Source organism: Micromys minutus (genome assembly GCF_963924665.1).
Source record: "Micromys minutus genome assembly, chromosome: 5".
NCBI classification, from domain to species: domain Eukaryota; kingdom Metazoa; phylum Chordata; class Mammalia; order Rodentia; family Muridae; genus Micromys; species Micromys minutus.
The window spans coordinates 52,508,503-52,523,485 of record NC_137974.1 but is presented as its reverse complement, the minus strand read 5'-3'; the positions used below and the strand labels follow the sequence as shown (position 1 = coordinate 52,523,485).

The 14,983-nt window shown below is 36.0% G+C and overlaps 1 protein-coding gene across 1 annotated transcript in view; it reads left to right on the top strand.

Moving 5' to 3' along the window:
- KCNH8 (potassium voltage-gated channel subfamily H member 8) overlaps window positions 1-14,983 on the top strand; it is a gene marked incomplete at both ends in the record, with an annotated part of 386,577 nt that overhangs the window by 194,503 nt on the left and 177,091 nt on the right. The window lies entirely within an intron of this gene.

Sequence of the window (14,983 nt, the reverse complement as noted above, 5' to 3'; positions counted from 1 at the left end):
ATTCAGGAAGGGAAAAAATACATGTGATTATTTTTTCAGAAAATACCTAAAATGTGCATTTTTAATGCTACTAATATTTTTCATGATCTTCATTTGTGTAAATTAAACGTCTGACATAAAATTCAGATTTATTTTTTTATAGGCTGAATTCCCATGTATTTGCAACAGATAGCATTAAACATTGCTTTCATTTTAAAAATAAATAAGTAAATAAATAAATAGACCTAGATGGTCCTTAACAGATGAATATATTTGAATGTGTAGAATTTGAGGTTTGAATACTTAAATTTTACTTAGTAAGGTAGAAAAAAGAAACATGAAGTTAAATGCGTACAACTAGAAAACCATATCTTCGTGAAGCATTGTGCTGGAATTCTTACGAGGATTGCATTGAATCTGGAGCTTGATTTTTAACAAAATGACTATTTTTACTATATTAATTTCACCAATACATCAGCATAAGATCTGTTTAATCTTCATTGTCTTTTTTTCCACTTTATTTAAAAAAACAAAGATAAATGTACAAATTTTAAGCATTTTTGCATAAAAGTATATAAATACATTTTTTTCAGTGCTTGTTTTTTTTTTTAAAGGTTTGATAGTGTGCATTAAGATCTTACTCATTACAATGAGCATAAAGTACATGTAAAACAGGATGTAACCTGGAATTAGTCAGAGTTTTCTTGGTGTTTAAGATTTAAGCATAATGGTTTTTTCTTTTCTTTTTTCCTCTTTTCATGAACGTCATATAGTCTGTGAGTTGTTTCTGGGGTGTTCAGAGCTTTCTGGGGTTAGTATCCAATTATCAGTGACTGCATATCATGTCTGTTCTTTTGTGACTGGATTATCTCACTCAGGATGATATTCTCTAGGTGCATCGATTTTCTTAAGAATTTCGTAAAGTCATTGTTTCTGATAGCTGAGTGGTACTCCATTGTGTACATGTACCACAATTTTTGTATCCATTCATCTACTGAAGGACATCTGGATTCCTTCCAGCTTCTGGCTATTATAAATAGAGCTGCTATGAACATTGTGGTGCATGTATCTTTGTTGTATATTAAAGTGTCTCTGGGGTATATGCCCAGAACTGAAATATCTGGGTCTTCAGGTAATATCTATGTTCAGTTTTCTGAGGAACCACCAGACTGATTTCCAGAGTGGCTGTACCAGTTTACAACCCCACCAACAGTGGAGAAGTGTTCCTCTTTCTCCACATCCTCTCCAGCATCTGCTGTCATTTGAGTTTTGGATTTTGGCCAGTCTGACTGGTGTGAGGTGGAATCTCAGGGTTGTTTTGATTTGCATTTCCCTGATGGCTAATGATGTCAAGCATTTCCTTAGATGCTTCTCAGCCATTTGATATTCCTCAATTGAGAAAGTTTTGTATAGCTCTGTACCCCATTTTTTAATAGAGTCGTTTGATTCTCTGGTGTCTAGCTTCTTGAGGTCTTTGTATACCTTGGATATTAGGCCTCTATCTGATGTGGGGTTGGCAAAGATCTTTTCCCACTCTGTTGGTTGCCGTTTGTTTTCTTGACAGTGTTCTTAGCCTTACAGAAACTTTGAAATCTCATTCAGTCCCATTTGTCAATCTTTGACCTTAGAGCCTGAGCCAATGGTTCAGGAAATATTCTTCATTGTCTTAAAATTTTACCATACAATGTTTCAATTCCTTGTTTAGCATTACTCTAAGATTTTTTGGAACTTGTTTTTCTCAGTTTCCCTTCCAGTCTTTTTAGCATTTGTATAAAAGAGGGTTACTGACTTCAGTGGATTAATTTTGTATCCAGTTACTTTGCTGAAAGTGTTTATCCACCTTAAAAGTTAACTGGTAGAATTTTTGGAATAACTTATTCCAACAATCTCATTATCTGCCAATAAAGTTACTTTGTTTTCTCCCTGTCCTATTTGCATGCCCCTGCTCTCTGGTAGTGGCCCTCTTACTCTAGCTAAGACTTCATTTACTATCTTCAATAGAAGTGGAATAAATAGACCTTTGTCTAGTCCCACATTTTAGTGGAAATGCTTTTATTTTCTCTCCATTTAGATTGTTGTTGGCTGTAGGCTTGCTATAAATTGCCTCTAGTATTTTGAGGTATATCTGTTTTATGTCTAGTCTAGTAACCAACCAATACCTGACTGCATTTAAGGCCTACTACATGAGAAGAAACCCATTCGTGTGACTAAAGAACCTGATACTAGATAACCCAAGGACCTAGGAGAAAACCAAATATTACTGTTCTTCTAAAAAAACGTAACAGAAGAATAACTCATACAGACATCTTGCTGTACTCATAGATCAGCTTATTACTCATCCATCATCAAAGGAGGTTCCTCCTGCAGTAAATGGAAACAAATCCAGCGACCCGTAGTCAAACAAAGAGCAGAAAGTGAGAGAACTCACTCCTAATTGGAATGTCCTCATAAAATTCCTCCCACCTCTATCCAGGGAGCTCAGGGAACCATATGTAGAAGGAAATGGAAAGATTATCAGAGAGAGGGGGGGGGGAATGGAACACAATGTGTAAACACAGCCTTATAAAAGCATTAATTCCGACACCCATATGAAATCACAGAGGCTGTGGTAGAATGCTCAGAGACGGTAGGGTTCTGTATCACTGTGATTCTAACATAGAGAAAAGAAGTGAACATTGGCTCCTGTCTCTATGTCTAACATAAAAGCTATCTCTCACTGGTAACCACTTCCAAATAAACATTTTTTCTCTCCAGTGGAGTCTCGCTGGGGATATAAACCACTCTTAAGTGTGTGTCACATGCCCAGCAGTCTCTGTCCAACACGACATGAACTCAAAGGCATCTTTGGAGGTTCTTTGTCCCATAATGTTTTATCAGGGCTCTGTATTATTTTATTTTGATTGCTTTTGTTTTGCTTTTTACCTTGTAGGTTCTTTGGGTATATGATGTTCTCCAGTTTTGTGTGTTTATGAGATTCGTCTGTGCTCCAGTGTTTATCTGTATTTATTGTGCTTTTTCTCTGGCTGTTATGTTTTCTGTTTGCCTTTTTCGGGTTTTATTTTGTTTCATTATTTAGATGTGTGTTTGTTTTCTAAGAAAGACAGAAGAGTTGTCTCTTTAGATGGAAGAAGAGGTTGGGAGGGTCATAGAAGATTTGGTTGAGGGTGGGGTAAACCACAAGCAGAATATATAAAAAAAAAAAATTTCAATAAAAGAAAACTGGAAAAAGAAAAGGAAAACAATGTGTTGACCATCATCAGAGAAACAAATGTCTTTTTCTGTCTAATATGTGCATTATCCCATTCAGATAAAGTTAAAAAAATATTTACTGTGTATTTCTGTTGACATGTGTGCATGCCTCTGTTTGTCTATACACGTGTATGGCAGCCAGGAATTTGTCTTGGATGCTTCCTCTGTTTCTCTGTGACTTCTTGCTGAATAAAGACCTCACCAGCCGAGTAAGAGGTCCCGGAATCTGTCTTTGGAATTTATGGGTGAACCTTGCTATATGAAGCTTTTCTTGTTCCTACAAGTGTTCTGCAGACAGAAGCCATGTCCTTATCTTGTTCAGCAAGCACTTTATCCACTGAGCCATCACTGTAGCCCTCTAAGTTTCCTATGTGTGTGTTTATATATGTGTTGATGTTTACACACCAGAATGGGGAATTCGATGAGGAGGAGGAGAGAGACTTTATGTAAGTTGTGGGGAGGGTAATAGACCACATGCCATGGAGAGATGGAAAGGGAAATAGTGGACAGAAGGAGAGAAACTGAAAAGGGGACAGGGAGCAGTGGAGAAGATTGGGAGGTAAAGAAACTTGTGTTCTGGATGTTAATTAAAAAGTCAAAATAAGGAAAATTTATAGGAAGTAGATAAAGGCCAATTAAGTAGAAAAGGACAATTCACATGGAAAAAGAAAATTAACAGAACTAAATGTATATTTACTGATCACTATTTTTTAATGATATATAAATGAATATAGTTTAAAATGTAAAAGGCATAAATAACTGTAGGAATAGTAAAGTATATTTAAAGAATGTAATACTTTTATCAATTTAAATATATGTTGAGGTAGAGTTCAGGGGTTAAAAATCCTGTGGGGGGAAAACGGATAGATAGTAAGGAAAATGTCTACCATAAATATATTAAGAGGTCTGGACTTTTAACTATCTGAATTTCTGCTTGTAACTTGGAGCCTTAAAAATTCCGACATGGTCAATGAGTTCTGTTTTGAAATAGTGATGGTTTAGTAATTGGAAAAGGAAATCTTATGAGCCCAGTTTAGAGATGTGGCATTGTGCAGGGCTCCATACGCCAGAGAGTCTTTACTCTTTGGCATGCAGAGCTGTGTGAGTGCCTAGTGGGACTCTGTGCTTTGAGAGATCTCTATCACTTGACTGAACCATCTGCTTCTGCTCACCTGTCAATGTTCACCCCAAATGAAGGAGGTACAGTAAATGCTGGGAATGGCCGTCTCACCTCAGAAGGTCAGTATGGGCTACTGCCAGCAGGGAGAAGCAAGTGAAACCCACAAGCTTTATCAGTTGTCTGGTCACATATGTACATAGAACCACCAACCATTAACAAATACTTATCTTAGCCTCAGTCTGATTATATATGTGTGTGTTTCTATGTATTTTTATTGAAATTTGTTTGTATAAACTCAGAATTGTTGATCAAAATATCAGAATTTCTGTCATATTTTCTGTCATTCTGATTTAACTATCATTATGAGGAAAAACAATTAAAAAATAGAAACCTTGGAAGGCTGATCATGTTAGGTCATCCCTGTAACCTTAAAAATAAGGAGGGTAAACTAGGAACATAAATTCATACCTGAATTGGACTTCATAGTGACATAGTTTTTCAACTATAACAATACTAATAATTAACACACACACATATACATATACATATATTATAAAAATCAGTGTTTCAGTTACCACTTCTTCTCTCTTATTGATACTTTGATTTATTTAAAATATTAAGCATTTTTATTTTCAAAGATGGAAAAAAGTCTTTAAAAATGCCAAAGAGCTGATGGTTCTGTTCATATATTAACAACTTTCAACTTTACATTTAACTTTCAATGTTAAGGTTTTCTGTATATGCGACAATGTATGCTAGTGTACTCTCCAAGCCTAAGAAGGTGAGCCTGTGGTAGGAGGTTTGGGCATCTGAGGTCAACCTGGACTATGTTATGAGAGATTTTAATCCAAATGAACCATCTTGAATAATAACAATGACCCCACGGCACCCAGTTACTTGTTCTGTGAGCAGCATCATTTAAAACTTGAAGAGTATTAAGAAACTACAAATCAGTGAAGTGAATAGCCCTTCAGAGCCACTTTGTAATTGGGCATTTTTAGGTTGAACAAAGAAATTTACTGCTTTGTGTGACTATTTAAACCAAATTTTTCTTCATGCCAAGAATTCCTCATAATGGCTAATTTTTAAAAATTAAATTATTATCCAGATTATTAGCTCATCTTATTTCATATATTTCTTGCTTAGATGCTGGACTTAAAAACTATAAAAGACCCCTTTGCTTCCCTTCCGCAGGGAAAAGGGCTTCCTCTGATAATGGTGCCCCCACATTCTGCTGAGTTCATCAAACTCGCACTGTGCCTACTATTCACAGGGAAATTGGGGTCTGCTTGCTCAATTCTAAAGCAATTCTCTTTTTATATTCTACCTAGTTCTTGTATAACAACTCCTTCCTAACTTCCTCTAGTCAGACAAATTCTTCTCTGAGAACAATTACACTTGGTAAATCCTCTGCATGGATGAAGAGCTGGCCTATTGGGTGCTCTGCTCCAGTTATTAGGCCCCCGTCTCTAAGCTAAGCTGTCTGTAGGAAGCAGCTTTAATCACTGTCAGTTCAGCCCCTATTTTCTGGGAGGCTGACAAGCAAACCACTTCACACAACTACTCTATTTCTTCCCACTTTCCTCTGATTTCAGTTGATATTTGAAATATTCCAAGACTATCAGTTTAGTAGAGATATAAGGTGGACCAAACCCTAGTTTGGTCTACACTATACAGAAATAGAGAAATATCTATCACAGAAGACTCTGATATTAAAATGTTTTAGGCTGTTGATTCTACATTCAGAGTATGTTTTATAACTTGCCTTCAGAAGTTAAATTCCTAGTCATGTTTTTTGTTTGTTTATAGTGGATAGATAGATTGTGTGTGTGTGTGTGTGTGTGTGTGTGTGTGTGTGTGTGTGTGTGTGTGTGTATGTGTCTGTGTGTCTGTGTGTAGTCAATGACCTACTGACTGAAGCAATTGATGCAACAACCATGATAGAAACAGCTCCTTTGTCACCAATATGAAGGTCCTGTGTCATCAATATGAGGGGATGTGAGGCCCAAGTACCCACAGGTGTCCCCGATATAAAAGTTTGAAAACAATATTAGGGAAGGGTGTGACCAAGTCATAAAGTATTTCAAAGATAAAATAATTGGGTATTTAATAGAAAAAGAAGTTTAGAAGACACACACTTTACCTCGAAACTGTATTTTGTTGGAAAGAGGGTCAAAAAAACCTTATTGTGATGCCACAAAAGCACATAAAACAATTTTATTAATGGAAGATATTATTCCATGAATCTCATATATCCCATTATATATACTTTAAACAGTATAATTCTAATTTTTGGAAAACACATTATTTCAGATTTAAGTTGATTTTGACCATGATTTTTTTAATTTTTTTCTGAGTTTTTAATGATAAAGAAACAAAACAAAACCTCTTAAGCATATTAGATGTTGAGTGTTACTGCTTACCTACAGAAAAAGGTGGATGAGAAATAGCGACCTTCTTGCAGTGGGACCATCCGGATGCCAGAAGAGAATAAAAGCCCAATGCATCACACACACTCCTATCATGTATTCAAAATCAGCACTAACCAAAATAAATAGTTTTGTTTATTGTTTCTGCACATATACTAAAAATACACATCAAAAGAGAAATAAGTAAATCAGAAATAATCATGGAATCTATATAAAACACATGTCCCAAATATATAAGTCAACCATACACATGGCTTCCTGAAGACTCTCTCAAGATGTGTAACTGTCAAGAGAAACTCCTGTCAGACTGATACAAACCCAGAAGTTCAAATGTCAACTGCCACGCTAACTGCTCAGGGAAGGTTTCCTCTTCACTTGTGCTTCATCCACTGGAGAAAATTAGTAGACACATCTGTGAAGAGTCAGTCTCAGTTTTAAATATTAGAGAAAAATAGTAAGCCATTACATCTGTGTGTTTCACAAGGCACACGAGTCATAGATACATAATACACACATTTCACATGTACATATATAAATGCAAACTTTGTGATATGTTTTATAGCAAGAAACAGGGGTAATGATGTCTAAACTTGGAGTTGATTATGTAAGAAGAGCATTTCTTTGTGACTTTTTAAAAATAAGAGTTGAGAGGAAGGGGAATGAGGGGAAGACCTCATTCAATCTACCACAAACTTACAAGCAGAGCCAGCACCACTATACATGTAGAACCAGTCCCAGACTTTTGTACTGTTTGGGTTCCTCAAGGTTAAAAGCAATTAAGGGAACTCACCAAACATCCTTCATAAGATAGACTAACAGTGGACACAGTCTAGAAGAAAAGGCTCATTGTGAAGGGTAAGTGCCTGCTCCCAGGATGGTTTAAGGATTGAACAGCCAGGCCTCTATCCTTCTTTGTCCCATTCCCGCAGTGGCTGCCACTGATGTAATTGACTGTGTACTGCCAAGACCTAGACAGCAGTTCAGTCATGTGTGCATCTCTTAGGAGCTGCACCAGCACAAAGTCCTCCTCCTTTTTTTATCTCCAATACAGAGCCTTACATGATTGCCCAGGCTCGCCAAAAGCTCAAAGCAAATCTTTTGTTTTTTCTACATGCTGTCATTACAAACATGGGTGAGTTACCAGAGCTGACTGACACTAATATTAAAGCAAAACCCAAGTCAAACGCAAAGGTTGTTTTGAGAAAGAGTCTCATTGTAGCCAAGGCTGGCCTTGAGCTTCTCATCCTCCTGCCTCTACAGCTTGAATGTTAGAATTAGAGGCATGAGCAATCACATCACATTAAAGAACAAACAAACAAACAAACAAACAAACAAAACCCAGCTTTTTGGGTATTTTAGAACATTAACTTTTTCTTAATCGGTAATTGCCTTTTATATATCTTTATTTAATTAGGTTGATTGTGTATGTGTGTGTGTGAGTGTGTGTGTGTGTGTGTGTGTGTGTGTATTTGTGTGTGTGTGTGTGTGTGTATCTGTGTGTAGAGGTATGTGTGTAGGTATGTGTGTGTTGGTGAAGTAACCGAGGATCATGCAAATACAAAAGGCTTTACCGAAAGGTGAACCTACTTCCCTGAGCTGTCCTTCCCCTATCACTTTACTGGGTTCACAGCCCACCCTGGACACTCTATTTTTCTGCCTCATTGACTCAGTTATTTTCTTATCTGTTTGTGTCTGTCCCTCTCTTGTTACCCAGTTTGTTGAAGCATTCCCAAGTGAGAGATAATGCAGTTATTTCAAAGCTTTGTTAGGTGGAACATATGCCTTTTTTTCTCTAGGATAAGTTTCCAATCATATACTTATGGGCTTATATGAAAATGGTGCTTTAGGTCTATTTGTAAAAAATGACAGATATCCAAACAAAACTTTTGTCTGAGGGATATGACACTGCAATCATGAACGGCAGCTATGGTTTCTTGCAGAGGACCTGTACCCACAAATAAAACGTGACTAGGTAGGGGTGACTATGTGGGAAAAGAGGATGTGTAGTGGTGGGATGAAAAAGGGTTGAGAGAGATCAATGGGTGAATACATTAACAATAAATTTTATTCATGTATGACAGTGGCAAATGGAGTGTAAATAGTGTTTAGAAATGGCCAAAGCATTCCCGACATTTCCCAGTACAGTGGCAATGCTGCCAGGATACAGGTTTCTCACCTTGAGCAGTGACGATGTCGTCTCTTTTCCTCCATCTCTGGCAGCAGATGCGAGTTAATGTCTTCCTGTCCTTTCCAAATTCACACCTCTAAGCCTTGTGTACAGGACTCAGGTCTCTTGCTTGTTTTCCAATTGCATTTACTTCCTTCATAGTCAGTTTTTAAAGTTTTAATATATACAGAGTGCCTGCCAGATGAGAGAGAAATGCTGTCTCCCAGTGTGTAATTTGTAACACACATCACACTTTGAAGTTTACACACATTATCAAAATTTAGTATTAACCATGGCCATCCTTTCTTGGTTTATATGGCGCAAGGTGGTAAGATAAAGTTGGCAAGATACAGTATGACCTCTGATTATTTGAAAATTCTCACATATAGCTTCTGTGACATTATCAGAGTAACCATCTTCAATGCTGTTAAAATTACTATATATGGAGAATCATAAAATTCATACCCCATATAACTCCCCAGGAATTATTAATGATATATTCAGAAATTAGCACAAATTTTTAACTTTTAAAATATGGAAGAAAGCACTTTGCCTTCCCTTAACCACATTAATTCATGTCCCTCCAGCATTCCTTATTTTCTGTCTTCCTGGTCATCTCTCTGGCAATACTTCTCTGGAGCATATTCTCTATGCCATACTCTAATAGTAACTAGCACACCCCACATCCACACTTGAACACTAGTTTTCTGTGTATCTTCACAGAGAACATGTGCTAAGAAGGGATGCTGTGGTACATATCATTTACTGTGTTAAACATCTTTTGGGTGGCAACTGCAAAAACTTATGGAGAGAACTGTTGGAAGCCTGGATGAAGGACCAGGTTAGATTGCATTGCATACAAGAGTCTTTACTGTTTCTACATTCATTCCCATCTAGCTGAAACTGGATACCCTTAGGCATCTTTTATTTGATTATTATTTTTGGTTCAGCACTAAATCTTCAATGACATACCTGTAATACCCCCATGTGCACCGGATATTGAATGCAGGGTGTTCTAAAAGAGAAACTCGGCCCTTTTCAAGGTAATGCAGTTCTTGGAGCTTGAGCTCAACTTGGACTGAGCGCTTAGGACTGAGGACTGTGAGCAAGCAGAAGGCCAACTGTGCCCTCCTGGTTTTGTTTTGTTTTGTTTTGTTTTTTCTTTTCTTTTGTCCTTTGGCTCAGCTATGCAGAGAAGATTAGCAAGCACAAGGGCTTTGCCAGCTGTCACTGGATTTCTGTATATGCTTTTAAAAAATACTTATTCTTTATTTATATGTTGTATGCATGTCTCGGTATATGTCCATTTGTGTGGTGCATTCAGAGGCCAGAGAGGATGTCGGCTGCCTCAGAGCTGGAGTTCCAGGAGGTACTGGGAACTGGGCACAGGTCCTGTGGGAAAGCAGCCAGCCCTTTTTAATATTGAGTCTTCTTTCCATAACCACTGAGGTGTTCCTCCAGCCCCAGTTCCAGTCTTTCCTCCTTCCCTTTCACAGAAGCACAGTTACTGGGTGAGGAGATGCTTATTCAGCATTTCAACCACGAGGAAATAAAAATATAAAATTTATAAAGGTTTCTTGGGGTGACATGCTTTCCTCATAAACTGCTTTTATATCTGTGCTGTCTGATTGATCTCACATTGATTATTTTTATATGATGTCAGTGTTCCATGAACAAAAATGAAAAGAAATGTTCAAGAGAAAAAAACAAAACAGAAATTATCAAAATGTGTAGTTATGCCTGGACAATAGCATTAGAGAACTGATTTCCTGTTTTACACCACTAATATTTATAGCTTTGGTAAAAATGTATTATGTCAATACTTTAGAAACTAACATCTATACACATATCCTAATGCAATGCAATTCATAGTGAATAAATACAAAAAAGTATAGGGGAAAATTCACAAAGGTGCATATGGAGGGCACTAAGCATCTTTACTTTTTATTTTACATTTTTATACTTTTGCTATTTTTAATAATGACTTATTTTTCATTTCAATATTTTATTTTTGTCCTTGATAAATTATAAAAATTGTGATATATATATATATATATATATATATATATATATATATATATATATATGTATGTATATAAATTGTACTCCTGACTAGTAGTGGAATTTTATCGGATCTGAGATAATTGCTATGATTGTTGACTGTCAGGGCTTTTTTAAGAGAATATTTATTGAGTTCCATAGCCATATTTAGTAGAATGATCAGGGGATCTCTGTATTTAAATATACATTTTAATATTAAAAGACTCTCTGAGGTGAGACCATTCATTCACAAACCTGAATGAAAATGGTATAATTTTAAATTAATTTTTATATTCAATTTGCTAATGGTTTATTTAGAGTCTTCTCTGCCTATGTAAAAAGATGTCTATACATTGTTTTCCTGTTGTATCTTACTTACCTAATTTGGAAACTGGTTGTCTTTAGAGTTGTTATCAGAAGGCTATTAATATAATTATTTGTTCCAGAGTTTCGTGTGATGAAACACAAAGGTAAACTCCATGGTTAGGTGCTAGAAGCAGGAGCATTAGAATTTGAAGCTCAGCCTAAGCGACATGAGACCTAATTCCCTGCCCTCTCACTCCCACCACTGAAAAATGACTAGAGAAGGGTCATGTGCTACCTTAATGTTTCATACCATTGGCCTTTAAAATGTCTAAAAAAGATTGATGGTAAAAAAATGTGAATAGTGCAGTCTTTCTTCTTCTTCCTCACTTAGTGAATGTCCTCACAATTTTAACTTTATCCTAATATTCATTTAATCTAGAGCAGTGTTTCTCAACCTGGTGGTTGCGATAGCTTTGGTAGTCAAAGGACCTTTTCACAGGAATCACCACCTAAGACCATCTGAAAACACAGAGATTTACATCATAATTCATAACAGTAATAAAAAATTACAGCTCTGCCCATGACTCACAATTTGTAGTCAAACAATGTGGGGCTGAGTGGTTATTCAATTCTTGGTGGGCTTTGTTACAAAGGAATTCAAAATTAAAATGCAAAATATATGTACTTTAGACTATTTTTTAAAGCAGCATACACCTCACTTAATAAGGGATGTAATAGGCCAGCTAGAGATGACATTCCCCAGCCACTTTGACACTTAGTGTCATTTTCGTAGCATATCATTTTATATCACTTACATTTTATTACACATTACACTGTAGTTATGAATCCAAGCAAACACAATAAAAAGTCTTGCCATGATGTCTGCAATGTTCCATTGCTTGTGTTCTAAAATCTGTGATCATGAAATATCTCTGTAGTAATAGACGGGAATTTTTTTCTTTCATTTTGTGTTTAATTCACATAAGTCTAGTCAGTTGGGATTATAACACTCTATCATGCCATAATTGAAACTTATAACAATTTATAAGGGCATTTGACTTCCTTGTAATTATTTGCACAAGTATAGACATATGTGTCTACTGATATGTTCACATGTATATGTTATAAATATCTTTGAAAAACATTTTAAGCAGGGAGATTTTAGGTCCTGTAAATGGACTGTTTTCACTGGCAGTCTTGTGTGAAGGCTTTAGCTGTAATGACAGATTTTAGGGAATATATTTTGCTTCAAAAGACTAAAACAAATATGTTTCTTTGACATTCTCCTTTGAGGGCCTTTCTTAAGGTGATGCAATTACTGTTTCATTTAGAAAGTTTTCAGCTATTAATTAGATTTCTTCATAAAAGGGAACAGGCTAACTGACTCATAACTGTGCACTCTGGTTGATTTTTTAATAGCATTCTTAGTATGCTTGTTGTTGTGCAGCTAATTTATGTTTCAGATGAAGTTTGCCTGTCTTGCCTAATTCCTATTAACACTGTCCAAATCTAAGACTGTTTGTACATTGAATTACACTTACTCTTACTAACAATATTAAGCAAGGCATGTAAGAACCATACTAATACATGAAGATACCAATTACAATAAGTCATTGAGTGTTTTCCGTTTGGGCTTTTAATCTTCTGGTAGTTATATGAATCTATAGTAATGTAGTATATTTTATTAAAAAATTAAAGTTCTGGAACAAAAAGACAAACATCAGAAGAAAGTACTTTTTTGTGAAAAGATTTTGGCTTTTCAAAACATAATGTCTAGTCACCAAAAGCAAACAAATTCGTAAGTCTGATAGCATAAGAATATTAAGTTTTAACTACATAAAAATCAAATCAAATAGTAAAATTCCAGTCATAAATATAAAAAGAAATGAGTATTTGTGCTAACATGAAGACATTGAAGAAAACAAGCTGATATTCTCCAGGAAGCTTCCCTCCTGTTGTCTAGTATGCTAGGCTATATGGTACTGCTGTGCAGGCTTCTGCAGGGAACAAATCAACAATGGTCTTTTACAACTATGAACCAACCATACAAACTACAATAACAACCAGAATGGCGAGATACACCCATAGATGCAAGAGAAACACAGATATCATAGGTGAACCAAGCACTTTCTTAGTGGATTTAAACCTGCTTCTGAGAATGAAACGCATGCCTAATATTGAAAATCTATTCAAGGACACATGGTTGGGAAGCTCTCAGTCCCAGGGGGTGAACTTAGTAATGTTATTTTGCCCCATTTAATATGCCCCATTAATATGCATTTATTAAGCTGTCTTCAAAGTTCTTGCCCCTTTAACAATAAAGATATTAATCTTTAACAATAGATTGCTGCATGTATCACACCTCACCAGAGAAATTTCTTTGTATAGTAGACAGTGTTTAATGCAGAAACTCTAGGTTTTTCAAATTTTATTGTGTACGTGTAAGTAGTGTTCAGCCACAAAACATATATCATAACTATTCCCAAGGTTAAAGGGCCATCAATGAAGTGGGAACAGACGTTAAGGAGGAGCGGCTGAAAGACTGTAAGCGATGAAAGTGAGGGAGAACCAGAGTAAAACAGTGTCTTTTGGACAAGACAGGACCACTGCACTCACAATCTCCAGCAGCTTTAGCTGCACGCATGAAACCTGCACAGGTCAACACTCTTGTATGGAACAAAAAGCAGTTTTTGAGCCTTCACACCTAGTTGAGGAGCTATGGCTGTTGTTAGCTACTGGGGAAGGGAGAATTAGTTTTCTTTATGGCTCCTTATAGATTCACCATATTCCAGTGGATGGTCCCACAACCATAAGTATATGAACAACTATTGAGGTTTGGTCTTTTGCTATGTATTGTAATGCTAAATAGTCAAAGACCTAGTTGTTTCCAAAAATGAGAGAATATGCATGAACAATATGTTCTTGCTTTTTAATATAAAACTATTGGTTGATTAAAGATGCTGTCAACCTATAACTGGACAGAAGAGAGATAGGCGGAGTTTTTAGTTTCCAGGATTGGGTCAGAGAAGAGAGAGAGAAGAGAAGACAAGAAGACATGAAGTAACAATCTTGAAAACATGGTCTTGAGGACTGGTCAGTTGGATTTAAAAGCTCAGATGGAACATCAGAAGATATAACTTGGGGTTATTGATGGAGAAGTAGATTCTAATAGCTTAGAGGGTAGATATCTGCCCAGATCTAATGTATTCAAGGGTTATTATAAATATAAAAGTTGTGTACTTTTATCAGGGAACTGAATGATCAAGACCGGAGTAGAAAGCCCAGATTGAGATTAAATACTTAATACAACAGACACCACAATTTAAGTCACTCGTTTATTAAATAAAACAGATAAAAGAAAACACAAAATTAAGGGACTTAAGGAGATAGAAACAAACTACAGGAATTAAAGAAATGAGTTGGGGATGAATGTGATCAAAATAAGTTGTGTGACTTCTCAAGGAATTAGTTATTATGTTTTTTTAACTTCACAATAGAGAGATAGTAAACTAGGCTGGGTCAAGGTGACAGTTAAGTTTTCTAGTTGAAAAATGTGTAAACACTTTTATTATACAAACTTCCTATTGACACAAAAACAATTACAAATGTGACTTTTACATTTGCATTGGAAATTACCTAGGAAAGCAAGCTTTTCTAAGTGTTCAGTAGAGTTAGCAGTAAGGGTATGAACGA